The 25,545-nt window shown below is 38.3% G+C and overlaps 1 protein-coding gene across 5 annotated transcripts in view; it reads right to left on the bottom strand.

Moving 5' to 3' along the window:
* Positions 1 to 2,894, bottom strand: part of LOC128857285 (uncharacterized) — a 206,783-nt gene extending 203,889 nt beyond the window's left edge. For all 5 annotated transcript variants that reach the window (XM_054092977.1, XM_054092979.1, XM_054092980.1 and 2 more), the window contains exon 1: positions 2,830 to 2,894. The gene's annotated coding sequence lies outside the window, so the exon portion shown is untranslated. The remainder of the gene's footprint in view (positions 1 to 2,829) is intronic.
* Positions 2,895 to 25,545: the final 22,651 nt, after the last annotated feature.

The raw sequence follows: 25,545 nt of genomic DNA, 5'->3' as shown, positions 1-25,545 counted from the left end.
CCGCTTTCTATAATTGAAATGATTAGCAACAACTAAAATGAGCAAAACAAAATATCCATAAACTTACCAATAAACACGTTCAAAAACGGTTCGCCTTCCAACTCAATTAAAATTTCTATTAATTCATCCATTGCACGACAAAATATATAATCACGAAGAAAAAAAACAATCAACTACGTACATATGTTCGTAAAAGCAATGAGCATTCGATAAGATAATTGTAAGTAAAGTAAAAAATAACAAAGAAGAATGTAACATCAAAATGAGGTCTACGGGTTTATGTTTCAAACACATTTATAGTCATTTAAAAGAAAAAATACTCAAAAGCGATAAAATTTAATGAATTTGGAAGAGTTCAAAATAAAGAATGGTTTTCTTTATTTTAGGGAGGGAATTTTTTCTGAGTGTGTTTTGTTAAAGTGCAGGGCGTGAAGGCCAAAGGCAGAGCATTTCCCCCCGACCACTGTCTAGTAGGAAATCACAGATCTGACTATGATCCAAACCAGTAATTATGGTGTACATCCCCAACTTTCCTCTTTTTCCCGATACTTAAATATTAAAAATAAATGAAATGGAATATTAAATAAATTTTAAATATGGAAAATAAAAATAAATTTTTTGATCCTTAAAGACTGCAAATTGCTTTCATGAAACCCCACAGGAAACTATTTCTTATACCTCTTTAAATTGCATTGTCTTTTCGTAGCAAATTTGCCATTAAACTCCGCAGTACTTCTGGAAACTCTTTGGAAAAAGTGCAATTCTCATTATTCGAGAGTTTGAAAGTTTTCTGTAGCAAAACTACTAAATTTGAATCATTACTGATATATGCACCCACTTAAGTTGTTAGGCGGCAATTTACACTTTTTGCGTAAACTTACATATTTGTATGTGTGTATGTATGTATGTATGTATGCACCAACAACCTGAAGCCTGCATAGGTTCTAATTAAAGTTTTTAAGCATGACGAAGCGCTCGAATTAACGCAACTAATTGCAGCCAGTCAGTAAGTAATTTATGTGGCACAGTTACAGTGGGCAAGGAATGATCAAAATATGGTCATTCATGATTTGAATTATTTTAAAAAAATATTAAATTAATAAAATTAATTAAATTAAAAAAAAAAGTATAGAAATTACAGTTGAGGGCCAAAGTATAATTTTTTAGGTAAAATAAAAATCTGCACTACTTTTGAATTATGTAGATTTTTTTTCTATTTTGTTCTTTATTGAATCTTTGTCGTATAAGAAACCAACAATAAGTTTAAAAATGTATGTACTATCTGTTTCCTTTCAGTGCTAAGAAACTATACGTAATTATTTGCTCAATTGATTCAAGCGATTAAATACAGGATGTAGGACGTGAATGTGGTGGAAGTGCATGAATGGAGGGAGCCGGTAAGGACTGATTCTTCCTAACTGGAAACCTTGAAAGCCTAGCCTTAAGAGGTCGTTATTTCTCATGACGATAGTGTAATATTCTTTTTTCGGGTGTGATAGATGTGGAGGGAGAGAGCCGAAAAGAATGAGTTTCCAGACTCCGATTTTTCGTAGCTGGGAGCCGGATGAGCCTAGTTTCCAGTCTTTTTTAAAGCTTCCATTTTCCCTCACGACGATTGAGTGCGAAATTTTGTCTTTTTTTAAGTGATGGAATTAGATGGAGGTAGCCGAAAAGGCCTAGTCTGCCTGGAAACTTGAATTAGAATTTAAATAAAAATAAGCAATTAAAAATATTGACACAAAAGTAAGATTGGCAATTTTTCCTAGATAACTTCATACTAAGGTTCAACCTAAAATCGAGGAATAATATATAAAAATAATAATTTTAACAAAAATTTTCATTTGCTAAATTTAAAATTGATCAAAAGTGGGTTTCTGGGCTTAGCTTTCAGTGAAAATGATTTAAGCTGTACAATTTTTTAAATAAAATTGAATCAACTGAAAAATTATTTTTATTTTATTTTATAATTTTAGAGTTAAATATGCAGCCCGCCACATCCAGTGGCCGACTACGAATCGTCAACTATATGGTATACACCAGCAGTCCCAGTCCATTCTAATTGCAATGCTTTGGATACGTGTAACATTTACTTGTTTTAGGCTTTAGGTAATCGCCACTGCAGTACCACTAGTAGACAGTAAAGTACGTGCAGGCGGGCAATCACCACCTCTGCATTACATTTCGTCCCTCTTTCGTAAGTCACTTTGGAGATGGATAAATACATGCAAGGGATATAGAAACTATGAACAAATACGAATATAAAATAAAAGTTCCTAAATTATATAAATTTACATTTTATTTATTTTTCTGCGTTGTAATTTTATTTTTTATAGAAAAACTTTTAAAAATCCTTTTTTTTAGTTGGAGTAATACCTATATTTTTAGTTCATTTATGATTACCAAAAGCTCATAGAAAAGTTATTTGCCCTTATGTGTAGTTGTAAGGCTGATTGTGTTACCAGGTGAAATAGAATTTTTTACTTGGAATGAAGTAAACTAAGAAAAATGTGTGTATCGAGTGTTTGGTTCCCTCAAGACGGCGCAATTTGCTATACAGCTCGCTTAACAATCGATTTATTGCAATATTCAAGCCACCATTGATGCTATGCGGACAAAATTGGACTAACCGGATGAACCATGAAACTCGTAGCCGCAGCAAATATATCCCGGATATCATATTAAAAAAATAAATGCCATGAAATTATCCACCAGATTATAATAAAAAAACGTTTATTCCAAAAATATTTTTAAATTTTGTGTTATCAATTTAGGTTCTGATCCTTTGAAAAAGCACCCTTTATTGAATATTATTTAATTCGCTATACTCACTTTTCGTCTGCTCGAATTGTTGTGTCATAAAAGGTAAACTTTTATTGATGGTGTTGGAGAACTCTGAAATAAAATGATTAAAATTTTAGTAAAAATTCATGAAATTAAAAAATAGAAACTTTTACACTTGAACGTAAAATGTGTAAAGGTCAACGCCCGATAATAAAAAACCGGTAATTTTTGTAGGTTCTTCTTCGTTTGCAATACAGTAAGCATAAATTTGCAAATAGTACTTTTCATTATTTGTGAAATTATTTTTCTTTTGTGCGGAATGAAACAAATTTTGATTGTCACAGAATAGAGTGAAAGATATATCCCCACAACGTATTTTCCTATCTATATCTAATGTTGCGGTGGCTATCGACCCCAGCTCATACTAAACACTCCGCATTGCGCCTAAAAGTGAATGAGTAAAATGTTAATGAAAGTGGCTTTATTGTTCTTCAAAATATTCTCCCTGAAAATGAATACAGCTCTGCATATGCGTGAACCAATATTCGAAGCACCTTTGCCATTCAGAAGTGGAAAAATATCGAATTACAGTTCTTCACACGTAGTGTCGCAAAGGCGCAAAATAATAAACCCACGTATTTACGAAAAGACAATCGCTACTGCGCATGCTGGAGAGTATATACAGGGTGTAAAATACAATGTTTTTTTTATTATATGTTATTTTGAGAGTAAAATCTTGACTGAAAGTCAATATCATATCTCCGCGCAATGAAATGAATCACTTAACGCTTGAAGAATGTTGGAAAATATGCAAACTTATTTCCAAAGTCAGTGCTGTGCAGTTCTTATTCATAAGAAGTAAAAATTGACGAAGAGCATTTTCATCTCAGATATTATATCAGCAAGCAAAACTGGCGCAAATCGCCTTTTTAGCATCCCAAATCGAGCTCGACCACGTTCTTCCACTTTCATCGGAAGTTGAGTATCAAGGAGTGATACTTGAATCCAAACTTTCTTGGAAGCTATACATTGAAAATCGGGTAAAGAAGACCAGCATAGCTTTCTACTGCTGCACATCTACATATGTTCGGTAATAAATTGGGACTCAAGCCACAAGTCGTATTTGAATGTCCAACGAAGTAGTGCTGCCAATTTTAATGTATGGATGCCTAGTGTTGTGCAAAGTTCTTAGGAGGGACTATAACATCTCTAAACTGGGGAGGGTGCACAATACTGCTTGTATTGGCATCTCCGACTTCTAAAACTTATCTCTGTACTGCCTTTAATGTCCTTTTGCACTCACTTCCCATCGGCTTCCGCGTCATTTCCAACGCTGCTCAAAGTGCAATCAGGTTAAAGGAGGTTTGTCACTCTCAACGGACATGGTAACATTTTTAGGCAGTTAACACCTTATTTCTCTGAACTTCAGGCAGATCTCTCCATCCGCAAAAGAGGAGTTTCAAGGTTGTGCCAGGACAATCTTTCCAAATAGACTGGCAAAATAGAGGCAAATCTGTACCGAGGCTGTTAGGTCTGTCTTCACTAACAACTCCAAGATGGAATCGGGAGTCCGAGCAGGGATTTTCTATAAATCAACCAATTTATCTACTTAAAACTGCCGAATACTGCTAGTTTTTTTCAGGCAGAAGTCTTTACAATCCTGCAGCCAAGCAAAATGCTTAGGGAACGTGGTAGCGAGGGAGATATTAACATTTTTTCCGATAGTCAAGCTGCGATCGAAGCTCTGGTGACGAAATGATGCAGATTCAAACAAATCAACTCCTGTAAGAAGGGAATCCAATCTTTTGAGTGTGCAGGTAACATTTATATGATCTGGGTTCCCGCACATAGGAACATAGAGCGAAATGAAATTGCTGATGATGACGCTAAGAAGGGCTTCAGAGGTCTCACACTCGGTAATCGGCAACCTCTTGACTGTTGTTAAAAGCGAATTGCGCAATTTATTTCTCAGAAAAGCGCAGATCAGATAGAGCTCCATTTCTTCGTGCGCTATTTCGAAAGCCCTTGGGACCTAGTATAATAGACGCAGGACTCTGAAAGTCTTGGGGTCTCCACGCTATTCAACTTCTAAGCTAATAGCTGGGATTACTGGAAAAACTATTGTAGATTAACCATTTAATCGCCATAGCAAAACCTTTCAGAGCAGAAGCTTGTTCATCATTTTCGCTGAAAATGTGCGGGTTTGGCAGCCAGACGATTAAGGTCACTGAGTGCTCCTTTCTTTGACAGCCTGGTGCAGTGCTATAACTTAATCCCATCAACCTTCTCTGTAGATATCTGCCCTTTTGATGCCTCATAATGCTATCAAAATGGCCCTTTCATGCTACTTGGGTGGTGCCAGGGGCGTACTTCAACCATTTCACCTACCCACCCAAATCGGACTTTATTTTGAAATTATGATGCATTTAAAAAACTTCATGTTTGTGATTTCCTAGGATCATTTAATTTTTTATGTTTTATTTATTTATTTTTTTTTCAAAAATGTCTTAAGCGAGTCGTACATACAAACGTCAGCTTCCGGAACCCACTGTGCATTAGACAACCCAACATCAGAGGCCAACTCTAATGACTACTGCCAGCAAAAGCAAAACATAAAAATGTTAAACTAAAACTACACACACATGCATACAAACATACGGAAGCTTATGTATACGTGAGCGCGTGTGTACTGGCGCCTAAGTATTGTTGCGAGCACGTGGCGTAACGAGCAGTCAGTGCAGCGTAAAAGAAGGAAAGCTCAAGCACCAAAACTAAAAAAAATTAAAATACCAGCAAAACCAAAGCAACTCAAAATACTTAAATATTGTGCACTCTGCTCGCTTGTATGTTGGCTGCGTATGTATGCAGTTCCACTTCTTTCAACGAGCTTCACATCCACCCTCCCACTTCTTCGCCTCTCTACATTCCATTCTCATCTTGTCTATTTTGTGCTTCTTTTTGCATTGCCCGTGAACTTTGTCGCTTTTATCAGTCGCGCAAAAAGTTTGAAAACTATTCCAACTATTCTTGTTTGTAGTTGTAGTTGCAGTTAGTTGAGCGCGCTCTGCTGCAGCTTCGGTAACTAGTCAGATAGATAGATGGTGGCACAAAATGCATGTATGTATAAGTAAGTAGGCAGATATGTGTGTGTGTATGGGTGGTTTGTATGCACACTCACTTGAAACGGAAGTGAAGCTGTTTCGCGTTATCACTGCCAAACTCTACGCGCTTCCACTTGAATTTTTTTAGTCTGTTTTTTCAACCCATTTTTGAAATAGTTTTTGGCCTCTTTGCTAATTTACAATTTCGTACTTTTCACTTGATAGCCTCGCAGAATGTTGCAAATGTAAAGCTTGGCGCATATGCTTTGCTCATATATCTGTGTGTGTGTGCAACTAACACACACACTCTTAATTCACTAAAAGTAGTTGGCCAGCGGCGGAATGGCACTTGAAACGTCATTAATGTGAAATTCGTCGCCAGTAGTGATGCTTTGTGGCTTTTGTCGCATTGTCCTGATATTTTTCACGTATTTCCACAAGCACACGTAAATATCTGTGGCGGTGGTGCTTAACTGTTTCACAATTTCGTTTAATATGAATCACCTATGACAGCGAAAAAAAAGGAACAAAATAAAAATCGAAGTGGCGGTGTACAGTGGTCAATGGGGTCAGTGGTTGGTTGCCTTTAGCCGTTTATGAGAATTGTTTCTCAACCGTAATTGGAGCTGTCATTCGATGATTGCTGCATTGAAATTGTATTTGCGGTGAATTCAGCGCGGTCAGAGGTGAAAATGCATACATATGAATATGTATTTGTATATTTCTATGTGTGGGTAGTTAATATGTATGCACATTAGGGTGTCCCAATGGGACACTGAGCCGAATGGCAGATGGACACGAATTCCATTTCATCAAATGGGTGCAAAGGAACTTCGGAAAAGTGAATTACTTCTTAACTCAATTCCTCTCGCGCCACGGATATTTCCAGAGAAAGCTATACCGCTCGGGCAAGGTAAGCAATCCCACGTGCATATACAGCGAAGTGACAAGATGTGACAAGCAGATTGGCGACATCACGCAGAGCAGCATAATCAGCAAAATGCTCGAACGCCAGGACAGCTGGAACGCGGTAAAGAGATACATCGAGGACGTACTACGGAAGAAAAAGACAGACCCGGACACAGTGCAACAAAGCGAAGCCTCACAGATAGAGAAACAAGAAGACGAGCTTATAGCATGAAGCTGGCTACAAATACGGTGGACTTTTTTTTGTCGGGACAACTAGCAAGTACAGCACTCAGATATTAATTAAGTCCATTGTACTACACTTGGATTCCCTTTTAATTTTCTTTAAATCTACCCGATCTCCGAAGAAATCTGAGTAGATTTTTTGATGCCAAGGAGCCAAGATGGTCGCCTCTTAACACATCCGTGCTAAAGACCTCAAACCTGATTCGAGCGAAGGCGGGGAAGACAAACACGAAGTGGTCCGGCGTCTCTTCCTCCTCTTCACAAGCTGGGCAGACTACACTGTCTGAGATGCCCAACCTTTCCATGTGCTTCGCCCACAGAAAGTGGCCCGTCATCAGTCCGACCAGCCGTCTGCACTCCCCTCTGCTTAATGACAAAAGGGTTTGTGACAGTCGATCGGACAGCACAGGTAACATCAGTTTAGTTCATCTGCAGCCTCTCTCAGCCTGCCAAGCTCGCTTGTCGGTAGTAGTTACCCATTTGCTAACCGCGGCTGTGATGACCGCAGAAGGGAGTGGCAAAACGGGCTTCCTCTTAGCTAGGAAGTCAGAGGTCTCGTTACCCACGATACCCACGGGTCCCGGGACCCATGTTAGCATCAGGCTGTTATGTCTACCGACGTAGTTCAGCCTGGATTTACAGGACTTAACTACCCATGATGTGGTTGGAGGGCTGTCTAAGGCCATAAGCGCAGCTTGGCTGTCGCTGCAGACACATATAGATCTGCCTCTCCATCGCTTTTCCACAACAAAGTTCATCACTTCTTGAACTGCATACACCTCCGCTTGAAACACAGATGCATGCATTCCAAGAACAAAGTGCAGTTTTGTCCCACTGGATTCCACGTAGACGCCGGAGCCGGAGCCATGCTCGGTCCTGGAGCCATCCGTAAAAATGTGAAAACAGTGTTTGCCGGGCTCATTTTCTGAGTCTTCGCACAACTGAGCCTCTGGTAGCACTACACTGTATCTCTATTCAAGTACGACGGTGGACTTAGATTTGGGTAAATATAATGGATGCCGTTCTGAAGTAGATGACAGTCGCCGTACATGCGAAGGCATTTTGAACCCTACCTGACCCACCAAAAAAAACACAAAACTGCTGCATCCCAAGTTCATTAACTTTTGTGAGCTAAACTACCTTGACGAAAGAATTCAATTCACTAGATCGCCCGATCACTTGACCTGCTTAGTATGAAATATACAGAGTCCAGCACTCGAAGTGTAACCAATTAAAAATGTCATTAATTTAGTTTGGAAAATTACTTTTATTCAATTCTAAGTAAAAATGTGTGAAAATAATACAAAATTAAAAATCAATTTACTTTTGCTCGACATGACCAACTTTTGCCTTGACTATGGTCTTGAGACGGTCCAGAAACAAGCTGCTTGAATGTGACTTGCATGTGTTTTGGCCCACTCGCGGACAATCGCTTTTTTCAACACCTCGGGACTGGTGAATCTTTTAGTTCAGACCAAAGAGTCTCCAAAATGACCCAAAGGGAATAATCCATCGGATTCGCGTCTGGTGAATTTGAGAGCTATTGTGTGGACGTTATGAAGTTCGGAACGTTGTTTTTTAGGCATTCTTGGTTCACTCGAGCTTTGTGCGACGATGCCGAGACCTGTTGGAACGTCCATGGTCTGCCACCGAAATGTTTTCCTGCCCACGGTTTTAAAGCAACCTCCAAAATACTTTCCCGATAATATTTCGCATTTACCTTGACGCCAGGCTCGATGAAAACGAGCGCCCATCTTCGGTTAGATTTAGATTAGATTAGATTTGTGAGGGGCAAGTCCAAGCACTCAGTCAGTAGACCATTGTACTACACCCGGATATAAATCAGTAGAAAGAATAGAGATAGGAAAGATAGAAAGTGGATGGTAAAAACGGATAGATTAGTTGTGGTTACAGTGGCCCAAGCCATTACCTGTGGCGGGTGCTGTCTCCTGGTGGCCAATCGATGACTCAAATTCTCGCATGAACACTCGGTCAAATAAATACTAACTGTCTGGGAGTTTATGAATTGTTCAATTTCAAAAATTTTCGGAAATTTACCGCTTTCGGCCAAGTCAATCAACTCCTTCGCTCTCTCAAGTCTGACTTGTTGCTGCTTTGATGTGAGATCATGCCCTTGCATCAGCTGCGCGAGCGGTCTCCTACTTCCACGTTTCTACAGCCAAAAATTTTCTTTTCTCAAATCTTTTTCTCCTCTATTTTTAATGTTCTTTTCAAGTTTTAAGAGTTGAGCTTAAACACAGTAAAATAGCTTACAGTTGTGGGTGTGATTAATAAATATATAAATAAATATAAAAAAAAAGAATTAAGTGATTGCAAATGTTTGCTTTTTCATTGATGCGTTCATCATAGAGAAGGAAAGTTTTTCCATGTGCCTTGTTATAAGCAAAAATAGTCTCGCAAGCGTAAACCTGAAATGGGGCACCCTATTACACGCACTTGCACATCTTCGGTTCATATCTCAATTTTATTTCAATGCTGTTCCAGAAATAATTTATTTTGATTTTTTTGAAAGACTCTTATTTTTAATTTTTATTATCGCTTTATTGCGCCCCCTTGTGTTTGCATTGACTTCCTTTTGCTGCATACTCGTACATATATTTCGCTGTAGTTTGCCATAGGATATTTTTTCACACACAAACACATTTTTATTCCTTTGCTTTGCTTTCCGTTATTACTGTATTTCATTATGCATGCACAATTTCCTCCATTTTATCCTCATTTTACAATTTTTTCAATTTAAATAAAATTGCGATTTCAAAAGATTTAATTGTTTATTAAAAAAGAAAAAAAAATACAAAAACAAATATGCTGGCATTATATAATTATGGCCGCGTGTGACTGAGGCGTATTTTTGTCTTAGTTTCGTTTCATGGGACTATTTAATAGCTGTTGAAAGAGAGAAATGGAGCGCGATTGCAATGGAAACCAATATTTGTATTGTAATATTGGTGCACGCATACATATTTATGTCAATCTTTGCGAAGGGTGTATCCATATAAAAATATGTTGCTATTTAAATAAGAATGCGAATATTCGTTTACTTTCGAGGATATGCGAATATTTGGTTAGCTTTTGCAAATTGATTTTAATTTAAAATTATAATGCATATTCAAGTCTGAAAATGTTCTAACGAAATTTGGATTTATTACAGAAGAAACAATTTATTGATACTTTTTAGTTTTTATCTTAAAAAAGCACAAATGAAAGTTGAAAGAAAGAACTACTGTAAGCTATACCACAAAAGTAAAATATCTTGGTGTTATCTTAGATAAACATCTAAAGTGGAAGTCTCTCCCCGAATAGGTGGTAGAAAAAGTCACAAGAGCCATGTGGACCTGTCGAAGCCTTCATGGCAGAACATGGGGTGTAGACTCTAAAGTGGCAATTAGACGGTGGCCGAAAGCCAAACAAATAACCACAAAAGAACCACTTCTTGGTATTCAAAAACAAGCCTGCTTGGCAATAACTGGTGCAATGAAGAGCTGTCCCACTGTTGTTATACTTATTTTAAAAAATAAAAAAATCTGCAGCCAGAAGTGCATTCAAAAGTCAAATCTTACTTGGGAAAGATCTCTCTGACTTTGGTCGTATGAGTATCATAACAGAGGTACCGGATCAGAATAGACTCTACTAATTAACAGACTATATGATTCCAAAGTGTGAGTAGGTTTGAATTCCTATCCGCAGAATGCTATGAATGGAAACTGAGAAGACCTTGAGGCGATCCCAAAAGTCTCGAATGGTGCACAAACGATCCGAAAACAAATACTGGAGACGGTGCGGGCATCTATAGTCAAAACACAAAAAGCTCCGAACCAATGGTTGTTGTTGTTGTAGCAGCATACTTACATACGGTGAATGCTGCTAGAGTGACAGTCCTTGGCCGGATATAAATCCGCGTCGTTTCGGTACCAATTCGGTTCCTGAACCAATGGTCAAATGTCCTAGTATCTTTCAAGCTGAAATTCGAGCAATTTCAATCTGTGTGAGAATAAATTATTTGAGGGCAAACAAGGGTGCACCCATAGTTATTTACTCGGTCAGTTAAGCTGCAATAAAAGCACAAGCTTCACATTCTGCGGAATCGAAACTAGTGTACGAATGCCTTAGCAACCTAAACCAACTTAGTACAACAAATAAAATTATACTTTGCTGGGTTCTGGGTTCCGTGTCACTATGGAATAAAAGCAAATGAAATTGCTGATAAACTCGGAAGGGCGGGGTCGGCTGCAGATTTTCACCGTCCGAAACCACACTATGGTATCAACTGGTCTGCAGCTAAATGCAGGGTAATTATGGTAGGTAGGGTAATACTCAAAGAATTACCCATTGGGAAGTCACACAAGAGCTCCGTCAAGCTAAAAGGCTTATAAGAACTTTTAGATATAATATTTAGAAAACTACATAACATGCGTTAAATAGGCATCAGGGAAATAGGTGACAGACTGTAGACTTTGTCTGAAGAATGATGTAGTCACAGATCATTTTTTGCGGAACTTTATTGCCTTGGCACATCTTTCATCGAAATCAAATGGTTCCGAATGAAATCAAAAATACTCCTGTCCTAAGTACTTTGCAATTTGTCCGCAAGGCAGAAAATTTACTGAAAGAATTTTGCTTTCAACCAACCAACAACTAGGTTAAAAATACCCTCATTTAATGCATTCAATGATAGTAGTGCCAGACAATAGGACTAATATTAACTATTTCTAAAATATGTACGAGGGCACAAAAGATATTTTAGATCGAAGTGTCGGCCAGGTACTAAACTATTAAATTACACAGGCCGACAAAATTTAACCAACATTCAGACCCAGAAACCAGACTATATATTTCCGAAGGTTTATGATGCGCTGAATCCAAATCTGGCCTCAGAATTGCTCTATTAGTTTGAGTTTTCGAGATATCATAACCTAAAAGTGCAAAAAACCCCATTTTTGCCCATATTTGAGGTTATGTAGCCTTGCAGATGTTTTCTTTCACCAAAATTAAAGGATGGCATCTTTAAATACAATCCTTTTTTTTCAAATGGCGTTTTGTTTGCTCAAATATCATTTTTTTCGCAGAGATATCGCATTTTGAAATTTTCATGTTTCGAAATTTTCCTACACCTGAAAATCGATTAAGATAACATAGACATGATATATTCGATTACTAATTTTCTTGAATTGAGTCTTATTTTTCTTAAAATTTTGTCTCACACCATAAGTGTGCTGACTCACCACATCCCTACACTATCTAACCTTTGGGTACCGAGTCACACACAGCCCTAACCCCTAGAAGCCACCCCTATCATACCGCGAGCAGGCTAACCCACATAACCGCAAGCAGGCTTTCCCACAAACTCCAAATTTACATACTATTAATCCATATATTTCAGGCCCTCAAACCCAAGAAAATTAGTAAGCGACTATATCATGTCTATGTTATCTTAATCGATTTTCAGGTGTAGGAAAATTTCGAAACATGAAAATTTCAAAATGCGATATCTCTGCGAAAAAAAATGATATTTGAGCAAACAAAACGCCATTTGAAAAAAGAAGGATTGTATTTAAAGATGCCATCCTTTAATTTTGGTGAAAGAAAACATCTGCAAGGCTACATAACCTCAAATATGGGCAAAAATGGGGTTTTTTGCACTTTTAGGTTAGGATATCTCGAAAACTCAAACTAATAAATTAATTTTAGTTATCAATCCGAATTTTGCATGGACAGAGAAGCAGATATTAGTTTAAATTATTTCGGATACTTTTCCTTGTAGACTAGTGTTATTAATGTGCTTTATTTTTAACATGCTATTTTAATAAAAAAAAACCGCAAATTTCTAGCTTTATTTATTTTTAAAATAGAAAAATTTAAATGGTAAAAAAATTATTATAATATATTATATCTCAGCCGGTTTCAAAGCAACGTCAGTTGTCGTCTGGGCTCCCGCATCTGTATGTTACTCATACGCCCCGTCGCCTGTGATGTAGCTAATTCACTTTACTTTTGAGACTAATACGAGTAGACGGCACTTCACGCATGTAGTTTATATACACACACACAGACACACACATATATTATGCAAATACTGAAAAGCTACATAATTCCGGGAAATTCCAGAAGACACCAACACACGGCAGTGCGCGCTTGAACGCTTATTTAAATTTGAGATTCAATCTTTGATGATACATATGTGCAAATACTAGTATGTAAGTGTGCATGTATGCACATATGTATGTGTCATGCTTACCGACAAAATGCCGGCGTTCACATGAGTTTCGCAGCAAAGATTAAATTTGTACCTGTCAACCAGGACAAAAGCTTCAAAAGGAAAGAGAATCAGTCTTCTCGCTGTGCAACACAAAAAAAATATCTTTGCTGAAAGCTGCAAAAAGCAAACCTACGCGACTCCCACAACAAGCTCACCAAGGGGTATTGTGAATCTAACTCGCATAATAGAGAGGTGCAAACAGGTGTTAGGTGAATTAAAACTAAACAAAAAGCGCAACTTGGTGCAGAGAATCGCAGACATACAACTAATTTAAACAAAGCGGAGAGACTAATTTTAAGCTGCAATGCACATTCGGCTAAATTACCAGTTTTTCTTTTTGTTATTGCTATTTTTCCATTAAAATCGCTGCGTAACAAAGAAGCCTGCATTTTTTTCATGCAAAATATAAAGTACCCCTACAGAGCGTTGGGCCAAAATCAATCGATCAAATTCTCGCTACGCAAATACGTACATGCAAGTGGAGGCGTTCTTGCCAAACTTTCAATGAATGTTTGTGACATTTTTTTAATTGTTGCAATCGTATAAAGTGACCACAAAACCGCCGAAACAGCACAAAGGTAAATACAGCAAATTCAACAGCAGTTATCCCAGAAACTAATAAAGTTGTTTTAAGCATAAAAATGGATTAAAAAGGGCGAGACTTCTACTTTGATTTACAGTTACGACCTTCAAAAGAAACATGTCCTGATTAAAGATTAAGATAAAAAATTCTCTATCTCTCTTCTATTTCTCGCACAACATCCTCCAAATATTTTTTGGCCGACCGGAACTTCTACTTCCTTCAGGGTTTTAGTCAAGGGTCCTTGTCGTGATGCTATCTGCTGGTTTTCTAAGCTTGTGACATATCCATCACCACTTTCTGGATTTGATTTGCATAGGGTGGATTCCTCATTCGATCTCAACAGCGCGTCGTTGTTGATGGTGTTCGGCCAGAATATTCTACAGATGATGCAGAGGTATTTGTTGATGGAGGATTTTAGCCTCTGTGTGATGGTGACTTCTCACATGAGCTCAATATTCGGAGGTTAGAGCGCCTAAAGATCTGCGAACTCGCCGATACTGTACGCAATCACCCGAACGCCACCCTTGTCCGCATTTGGCACCTTCATCTGCTACGATATTACCGCCGAGATAGCAAGAGCTTTCAACCAATTCCACCGAACACCCATCAACTATTATAAGTCCTTCTTTATTGTGGCTGGCTCTCAAAGCGTTCATCTTGGCGATGTTGACTTCCAGTCCGGCATTGCGTGACTAGTCTCTCTGCCTTCGCTTGCGTGTCAGTGGGCTTGTGGGAGAGGAGGCAGCTGTCATCGACGAAGTCCAAGTCTTCAAGATATCCGGTGCAACTCCATAAGATGTCTCTATTATGAAGGATCAATTGGCTCATAACGTCTTCTAGGACGATAGCGAAGAGGTGGGGTGACATGGGACAAGTTTGCCTTACGTCTGCGCTGGTGGTGAGTGGGTAGTTGATGTTGTTGATAGGAAGCACTGCCAGTTTGGAGTTCTCATAAAAAGCTCTGATGAGGCGGATTATCATAGCGACTACTCCCTTTGCAACTCCAGCCATATTGAGTCTCGTTTGATTGTGTCGAATGCTTTGCAAAGAGTTCAAGGTGTTCAAAAGAGGCTCTAAGGCTACCAAACGAGAATTTTTATTACTGGCTGCCGGGCATTGTCCGGTAGAAGTTCAAGTGGTGTGGCTAAACGTGGCCTTAAGAGCTTGTTGTGGCAGCTGTATGGAGGTTGATGAGGTAATCTATCGACATCAACAAATCTCTTAGGCTGTCTTGCCTTCTCGGGCCAAATATTCTGATATCCGGGCTCTCACTTTTTTAACTTAATACGCAAGTCTGACTGACTGCAGAATACTCTAATCAAGTATATCCCTTCTCCCTTCTCCCTTGCTCCCTTCCCTTTATTGCCTATAGTCGAGCTTCTCCTCGTATTTTTGGTGTGCGCCTTCATGTTTTTCCACAAATGCAGCGACCTACATTTTCAAACATCAAATGATTTTTTATCAGAAGATTTTTCATGCCAGAAATACGCTCCTAGATTTGCCATTGCCTGCCGAGGGGAGACGCTATTAGAAAAAAACTTTTTCTAATATTTGATGTTTGATGCTCGAAGATTCGAACCCGTGCCTTACCGAATGGTAATCACGCTCCAAACCTTTCGGCTGCAGTGGCTGCAGCTCATCTTTTTTAGTTCACCCTTTCAGTTCACCTTTTTCGCTTAATGATGACACATTGGACGGACTAATTACCCATCCAGATGAGCCTCTCTCCCTCGGGAGTAAACTAACCTAACTTAACGTGCTTCTATTTCCGTTGAAAATTGGGCTTGCTCCTTGAACCCCCACATCCATTTACACGCACAAACTCATAAAAACACTAACTAAAATTATTTTTCGCTTTTAATTACACGAAAATTTCTTCTCACCATTTTTAAGCTATTTATTTGGTTTTTGATAAATGAAGAGTTGGCAAATACTTACACATTTCCGAATTAGAGCCAACATTTGCCATTCGATTACGAGCCATATTGAGCCTGCCAAAAGAGCAGGAGCACAAAACATTACCCAAATGTCCAATAATTGCCCATGACCAGATGACAAAAACCGCATTAATTAGTGTCGAAATACGAATTTTCAAATTTCCTGACACTCAAATTGAGCTGCCGGGCAGGCATCAAAGTAGGTACCATAAATACAGGCGTATGGTGAAATCGAAGGCCTATCGAGTTTAGACGCACATATTTGTGGGTATGAAAGTTTGTGAGTTTATGGCAAAAACAAAAAATGTATTAGTAAATGCAAAAACATATAACCTAAAAGCCGCGAATGCCGCCAAATGGGCGAATGCATCCGCATCCGAGCTGGATGTGTGCTTAATGAGTCTCATTACGGCGTTTTTCCGTTGTCAACGAGGTACTTATTTCGCCGCAACCCCCGTGTGGAGACCACCCAACTGCCAGCTTCACAGTGTGATAATTTCGATTGCCATCAAATGCATAGATGTTGGAAACATTAACTTAGTTTTGCTTACTAACTGAACATGCCAGTGTTGTTATGTGTGCATGTGTGCCTGTCTGTGTGTGAGGGGATAGTTTCCTGTATGTGTGTGTGCATGTATTCTTGCTGAGTGGCACTCATCGTACTCATTAAATTGCAATTCGCACTGCAACAGTGCGCCAGTTCGCCCCCGCATCGCCGCTTTCTTTTTATTTTGTGGAGTGGTAGTACTTTTGTGGAACTGTTCGTTAGCAGAAAATTACCAGCTGCTTTTATTTCACATCCAAATCAATTAAGATCTAGTGAACTTTAGATTTTCAACTGGAAACACTAAATTGATTTTTTAACTTTGAAACATTTTTTAATTCTCAAGTTGATATCCAACATTAGACTGTGAGTTGAGAGCAATAATTGTCTTCAAAAAAATATATTCACCAAAATATTCATAAACCCTTAATCCTCAAGTTCAGATTCAGCATTTCTTTCATTTTATAACAACCATTTTCTCAAACCTTATTCCTGAATTTTTGTTGAAGTTGAGGAATCTTTGCGACATCATTAACAACTTTCTGGGAGCACTTAAATTTTCCTTGCAATATCGTTTTACGTAAAGAATCTTTAGTTAAAATAGTTTATTTACTTATAAATAGTCATATAATAGCTGATATTTAGATACGAAACATACCCGACTGGTGCATTTCCTTTTGATTTTTTGGTTTGTGTGGCTCTTAAGTAAGTTTTCATTTCAATAAATATAAAATTATTATTTCCATTAATAATTTATTTTTATATATAAGTAATTCTTATATATTAAGTTTATATACTAATTTAAAATTTAAGATTATATACTACTTTATTTAATGCATTAAACAAAATGCGAAGTTAATTAAAATTATAAAGAAATTAAAAAACGATTATGATAAGAGAAAACTATATAACTTCACACCGATTGGCGACCTCCCTTTGAGGTGAAGTGTCAATTCCTTAACTTGATATCTAAGAAAATACGAGGTGTGTTCAAAAAATATCGCAAATTTTGAATCTTCGCTGGTTACGTATATTCGAATTTCGATTTTTTTGTGGCGATATGTTGGCACTCATGTCTCTCATTTATGCCGACGAGTTCGACCATTTCGAATGTTCAGTTAATTGTTGACAGCTGCTTTGCTTGCAGATGTTTCGGCTCGTCTTCGATTTTTACCTATTCAAAAAAATGGATCAAATGAGATTAAGTGTGCGGATGCATTCCGAATGTTGACTGTGTCATACGGAGAAGCTACTTTGGACCAAGGCAACGTTTATCGGTGGTACAAAATGTTCTCAGAAGGCCGAGAAGATGTGAACAACGAAAAGCGTGCCAGACGCCCGACCACTTCAACAACAGAAAAAAAAATTGATGAAGTGAAGAAAATGGTGTTGGCCGTTAAAGAAGTTGCTGAGGACCTAGACATATCGATTGGCTCGTGCCAATCAATGATTTGGACATAAGACGGGTCGCCGCAAAATTCGTACGAAAACTGCTCAATTTCGACTAAAATCACCATCGCATGAACATTGCTAATTACATGTTGGACTCTGGCCACGACGACCCAAATTTGCTCCAGAGGCTCATAACTGGTGACGAATCGTGGATTTATGGTTATGACGTGGAAACCAAAGCTCAATCATCTCAAGGAAGCTACCGCACGAACCAAGACCGAAAAAAGCGCGCCAAGTTCGGTCGAATGTAAAAGTTTTGCTTACCGTTTTCTTTGATTGCAGAAGCGTTGTACATCATGAGTTCTTGCCACGGGGGCAAACGGTCAATAAGGCATATTACCTGCAAATTATGCGCAATTTATGCGAAGCAACCCGCCAGAAACGCCCGGATTTGTGGAAGAACAAAAATTGGCTCTTGCATCACGATAACGCCCCTGCTCACACATCGTTGCTTGTGCGCGACTTTTTGGTCAAAAACAACACACTAAAGATGCGAAAGGACGACGATACGCTACGATTGAAGAGATAAAGACGGCATCGAAGGAGGAGCTGAACAGGAAAAACAATGATTTTTTGAAGTGCTTCCAAGATTGGAAAAAACGTTGGTTCAAGTGCATAATATCTCATGGGGATTACTTTGAAGGGGACAAAATAGATATTAATGAATAAATAAATAATTTTTGAAAAAACACAAAATTCGCAATACTTTTTGAACACACCTCGTATATTTTTTACATGAGAACACTGTAATCCGCTTGTTGAGATGGCGTTGAGCACTAAAAGTGGAGATTTGAGAAAACTATTTCATATAAAATGCATCTCAAATTGCTGCTAGCATGGCATAAAGAGCTTTATTGGCTACTGCTTTTTTTGCTCATACAGTGGCGAGCATAATTAAGTTCATGATAATTTTTTTCTATAATTTTATATATATTTATATAACTGGCGAGTACACTTCTGTTAGGTGTTTGGCCGAGCTCCTCCTCCTACTTGTGGCGTGCGTCTTCATGTTGTTCACCAAATGGAGGGACCTACAGTTTCAAGCCGTCTCCGAAGGGCAAATGATTTTTTATGAGAGGGATTTTTCATGGCAGGAATACACTCGGAGGTTTGCCATTGCCTGCCGAGGAGCGACCGCTATAAGAAAAAACTTTTCCGACATTCAAACCTACGTTCTCTCTGAATTCCGATTGGTAGTCACGTACCAACCCATTCGACTACGGCGGCCGAATATAATTATAGTAATGGCATTTCCTGTTGAACAAAAATATTTTTATGGATGTCAGCAGCGCTCTTCCTCGGATCCTGTTTTGACAATCTTAACGATCATCCTATCAATCTGGCCAGGCTTTAGCGGTTTCCTCTTTTTTGAGAACGTTTTCTGCTGTTTTATAGTCAGAAAAATATTTCAAAGCTGAGGTGCAATTTCTCCCTAGAGTAAAGTGCTGTAGGAATACTATATTTTATTTATAGCCTTGCTCTAGCAAAGGCAGGACATTCACAGAGAAAGTGCTCACTGCTATTCGCCTCCTCTAAGCAAGACAGGCAAATCGGGTCCACAATGATTCCAATGGTGGTCATATGCTGCTCCATGAGATGTTTTCTATAATAATACCGACCATCAACTGAACGTCTTTCTACCCAGGTTTTAGAGGAAAGTTCGACAGTTTTCTGCTCGGGCTTACCTCAAAATACTTTGCACTTATGCTGCGTGCTGGACTGGACCATCGCTCTTTATGTGTACATTGCAAGCATAATCGGTGATAAAATTAATGATTCCTGTAGTAGTGTTGCCGATTATTGGCTCTCGTCCTTGTGGGGTAACCGCTGATCCGCAGTTGGCTAATGCAACGCCCATTTCATTGCCGTGAACACTGCGGTGTCCTGGAACCCATAAAAGTGCAAGCTTATTCCGTCGTGCAACACAATTATGTTTCTTCTTACATTCTTGAACAATCCTTGAGGCTTGATTAACGTTCTCCAGGATCTTCAGTGCAGCCTGACTGTCATTAAACAAACATTTCCAGTTGCCATTTCTCCCATAGCGTAATGATACTTATTACTATCGTTTAAGTGACATCCGGCTCCTGAAACTATTTCATTCTTGGACCCATTGGTTCAGAAAATATCCGTCAAATTTCTTTGAATGCACTCTGTATTACTCCATTGCTCACACAAAGGAAATTTCACATCGAATTTCCTTTCAAATGAAACTATGGGCATACTTACTTACCAGTTACAATATAAAACAGAGAACATTTTACAACATTTTGAAAGTAGACTGAATCGTTTTTAAGTGTATTTCTCACAAAAATATCAGTACTTCTACTAAAACGCAAAAACTCAATAGGTGCCCTGCACGAAAAATAAATAAAGGGACGCATTTCAATGAGTGGGACCACAGCAAATATAGTTACAGCGCAAAAAGTACCGTTATAGCACTGTGCTTGAAAAAACGTGCGCACATCTGATTACCAACGCATCGTTCTTCGGTATCTTTGAACGGTTGTACATTTGGTATCAAATATTTTCTCAAGCTGAGAAATACAGAAATATTGTGCAATACCAAGCAAAAAGTTCTGCTTTGATACTCAATTACTATTGGAGTATGAGATAAACGCTGAAGATCTGAGAAATGCATAGATAGACTCCTTCTACCATTTCCACATATTTTTCATTTTTTCATATCCCATGTGCGCATAATTTTAGAACCAGCGTTCTAAGAACAGACAGCAGTTATGCCACACAGTGAGATACTTGCGTTCACTTAAACTTCCACTCATACATATTTACATCAATGGCATGCCAAGGCCATGCAACAAATAAAAGTATATAAACGCGCTCGTAAAGAGGAAACTTATCATAAAAATCTTTTACGAACGACAGGATATGCGCAAAATTCAATTAAGATGTAAATAAGCTTTGATTCACGAAGAGTCATAACAAGCAAATAGTCAGGAAATGTGCAAGAGAATTTATAATAGCAGGTACTTAAATTTAATAGTGTTTACTTACACCAAAGTCAGATTTTCATAATGTTACTACTTATTAGTAAAGTGATAGCTGTAATATAAAAATTATAAAGATGTATGTCTGTATGCGTATGTATGAAGAGCGCCGTACTGCGGAGCAGTAACTAGCATTCAGAGACACCGGATATAATCGAGCAACGCCATCAAGAAGAAAGGGTTGGCATGTCTTTTCAAAAAAAAAAAGGTAAAGATAGGCGAAATCATGTAGGTGTAGAAAGCTGTACTATAGATGCCGATGATAGGGAGCTCAAAAATTCTATCACGCAACTACCGCAAGAAGCAAATTATTTTAGGGCAGCTACTGGGTACAAAGACAGAGTTGGAAATCTGATAGCAGGTCTCAAGAATATACTTACAGTATGAATCAAATCAAGTCATAAAAACTAACGGAGTCATTCGAAGAAAATAAAATTCGAATAGCAATTATAGCACTTAAAAGCAGTATAGCTCAAATCCACTCTATCCGCCACTGTTCCGCCCTTGCCAGGACGCGGCATAGCTGTCTAAACTTTTTCAGATATGGAATCTGCAATCATCTACTGTATTCTATCATTTATTAGAGAGATGAAGTGTATTTACCGCATCAGAAATTAGAGGTGGAGACTTGAGCTCAAATAAGGGGTATTGTAATGAGCCTCCAAACCTAATTGGGCCGCTCTCTTTTTACATACTCACGGAGAGTGGCATTATCGTAACCTAAGCCAAGCTAGCTCAATTTCAGTGACGAAATTGTGTGCCAACTCTGTACATTGTCCATAAGAAAAGTGATCTAATTATCGCATAGCGAGGCCCATTGATAGTATTCACAAAAAACCTAACTGATCGTCTTATTTATTTGATTCAGACTGGGGGAATTTACCATTTATTTTCGCAGTACGTGAAATACTGCAAAAAACTCTATATAACAAAAAGGCCTTTGTGAGTTTTGGTATTTCATTCGCTGACATTTAATTAGCCTTTGGCGTAATACCTAATTTGAAATCGCTGCGAATCTCATATGATTCCATAGAATGCCTTTGAGAACAACTAATAACCACGTCTAAGGAGAAACTTAATAAGCCATTTATTTATTTATTTATTTATTTAAGTCAATGAATCCTTACAGACTATGATACAAAAGTTGCTTAGAGATTAAACTACTAATATATTTATTGTATTTAAAAAGAACTATAATATGGAATTCAAGAGATTTAAAAATACTACACTTAAAAGAGGAAAATCGAGAGCAACATCATTATGAACGGAATTTAATTCCCGTATATTACTGGCATACTTAGTTTTAAAGTTTCCCCCATAAAAGGGGTAGAAGTTCCTCAGAGATCGCTAGGGAACAATAAATCGAATCATTTCCAACAAGTAGGGACAATCAATGACTCCAGTAATAATATTATGAGTAAAAGACAGACACAGCATAGACCTGCGAATATCTATGGACTTGAGACTTATAAGCATGAGACGAGCAGAATATGATGGCATGGAATCAATATAATTAGTTGAGGATCCCAGTAAAAATTGAATTATTGAAGTTGTAAAAATCCACTTGGCGTTCAAGCGTAAAGTGACCATGGATAAAGGCATTACTTGAAGCTTCTCAATGAGAAAAGTGGAAGTTCTGCTCTGACTTATAAACATCTCACACTACGAATCTCTTATCATTATAACACGGATCGTTATCACGGATCGAAAACGCTTTTAGACTCGCTGCTTTTAGCGAACTCTGTATGCCATCTTTATTGAAAGAACTTCAAGTTGATTGTATTTATGACGACCTCTCTAAAGCATCTATTAAGCAAGATCGTTTTCTTTCAATACACTTTTCTGCAAAGGCTTGAATCATATTTGACGGGTACGGCACTCGAAGTGTAACCAACTTCAGACCGCTCGCGCAGCTGATGCACTGGATCGCCAAGGTAAATGCGAAATATTATCGGGAAAGTATTCTGGAGGTTGCTTTGAAGACATGGGTAGACATACATTTCGGTGGCAGGCCACTGACGTTTCAATAAGACTCGTCACCGTCTCACAAAGCTCGGCTGAACCAAGAATTTCTAAAAAACAACGTTCCGAACTTTATAACGTCTCCACAAAGGCTCTCAAATTCACCATTGTGTGAATAAAATTTACCAAAAAGCATCATTGCCATCAGCTCCAAAGATATTTGAAAGAGCTAGCTAGCCTTGGATTTTCCAAGAAGACAATGATCCCAAGCATCGAAGCCGAACGGGAAACAGCAAAATGTTGGATTCGTCTTCACAGTCGCATTGCAAACAGCATTTTGCTGCATGACAACGCCACACGTTGCTAAATCAGAAATATTTAGAGGGGCTGAATTGGGAAATCTCGCCCCACCCGTCGTATTCCCCAGACATAGCACCTTCGGATTACCATCTGTTCCGATCAATGCAGTCCACCCTTATTGGAGAGTGGTTCACTTCTTACGAGAGCATCGCAAACTGGCTCAATGAATGGATCAAGTCAAAAGAATTCGAATTTCTCATCAGAGGAATCCGTATGCTGACTGAAAAATGGAGTAAAGATGTAATATAGCTTCCAATGGCACATACTTCACATTATTGTTTAAATTTAATTGTTTAAATAATTGGTAGTTTTGGCTAAGAAAGGACGGAAACTTATTCCCATACCCAATAGCTAATGGTGGTGACTATAGATTTTATATGGATATATTGCATATCATAAATATTATAAACCCTTGCTAGAATCGAATTGATGAATTAGTTTCTCAGTTATGGCAGTCACGCTACCATTAGACATACTGTATATCTGTATAAATACATAAATACTTTGACATGTACATGTGTACATGTGCTTGTATGTATATATGTATGGTATGTGTACAAGTGTACACATTCCCACAGTCAAACTTTTCGTAGCAAGTTGTATGGCCGTCATCAGTATAATAGATATAAAAGGAATCACATTAAGAGATCCTAAAATTGCATGAATCTCATCTTCCACCAAATTTCATTTCATTTCATTTTATTTCAATTCTCCTGAGCACACTTCTACAGCGCATAATGAAAGCTAGTTTTATAAATGACCTGTAGCTATGTACGTATCTAAATGTATATACATACATACATATATACGAGCATACACCAGTGCACATACGAGTACGAGTATCATAACTGACAAAATTTGGCGCTTAAATAGGTATTTATCACTAAAAGCACTTGAGCTGAAATTAAATAGATATAAAGTGAACTCACATCTAGCAAATGATTAACGTTTAGACGTTCCATCAATCTCTATGTATGAGGTTGTATTTATGAGCATGGGTATACGAGGGCGCTTTAATAAGTACCCGTCTTTTACGACAGAGGGCGTTCCTGAGGGCATTTGGTGCTAGGATCGTATGCTGCCATCTATCAAATAATGGCAAAACAAATTTCAGACTGATTGATAGGTTAGTTTGATGTGGCAGATATGTATTCGGGTTAGGCGCGTTTCGTGATTTTTGGATGGAAAAAAAGTCAAGGAGTTAAAAGCAACGTTGGATGTTGTCTATGGGGGCGCTTCGTCATCTATGACCACAGTTGTATATTCGTTCAACGAATTGAAACATGGACGAACATCCGTTTTTGATGAGGAGCGACCAGGACGCCCGGCAGACGTGGTTACCGAAAAAATCATTTAAAAAGTCCTCGACATGATTCTCGCTGATCGACGAAAGAAAGTGCGCAAAGTAACAGAGGCCATAGATGTGTCCACCGGAGTGGCAATTAATATTTTACACGATAAGTTGTCGACCCGACGAGTGCCGCGATTTCTCACTGCTAACTTCGAAGCAGGTTTGAAGCTATTTAAGAGAGATCCGAAGGAATTTTTTCGTCGAGTTGTCGCCGTTGATGAAACCTGGATACATCATTACCAACCAAAAACTAAGCAACAATCAAAACAATGGATTTCTCCCAGTGAATCTGCTCCAAAGATGGCGACGACAGTCTCATCGGCCGAAAATGTAATGGCGACGATTTTTTGGGATGCGAACGTCGTTATCTTTTCGAAGTTTTTAGAAAAAGGAAGAACGATCACTGGACAATACTACAGGGAGTTATTGGACCGCTTTCACAAAAAATTTAAGGAGACCGGCCGGCATTTGGCGAAAAAGAAGGTGCTGTTTCACCACGATAACGCACCCGCACATTCATCCGAAGTGGTCGCCGCCAAACTGCATGAATTACTGCCGCATCTTCCGTATTCACCCAATCTGGCTCCTTGCGACTTTTTCTTGTTCCCTAACATGAAGAAATGGCTCGCGGGGAAAAAGTTTAGTTCAAACGAGGAAGCCATCGCCGAAATAGAGACATATTTTGGAGAGTTCGACAAGTAGTATTTTTCGGAGGGGTTAAAAAAATTGCCGGAGCATTGGGAAAAGTGTATCTTTCTAAAATCGGACTATGTTGAAAAATAATTTTTTTTTGGAAAAAATGGTGTATTCTTTTGTAACACGGGTACTTGTTGAGCCCCCCTCGTAGAATGCTTTACAAAATTTGAGACACAATGGGAAATCCCAACTCTAACAACCTCTACTCGTATGTATGTAGGCGAATTTCAAGTTGACAGAATGTTAAGGGGCTTATTTGCCGCTGCCTTAGTGGGAAAGTTAGATATTTGATAATTTAAACGAAACATAAATTACAAGTTTTCATTACAACTAAGAAATTT

Source organism: Anastrepha ludens, chromosome 3 (assembly GCF_028408465.1).
Source record: "Anastrepha ludens isolate Willacy chromosome 3, idAnaLude1.1, whole genome shotgun sequence".
In the NCBI taxonomy this organism is placed as follows: Eukaryota; Metazoa; Arthropoda; class Insecta; order Diptera; family Tephritidae; genus Anastrepha; species Anastrepha ludens.
The sequence above is the reverse complement of the archived record's forward strand: the minus strand, read 5'-3'. Positions and strand labels throughout refer to the sequence as shown.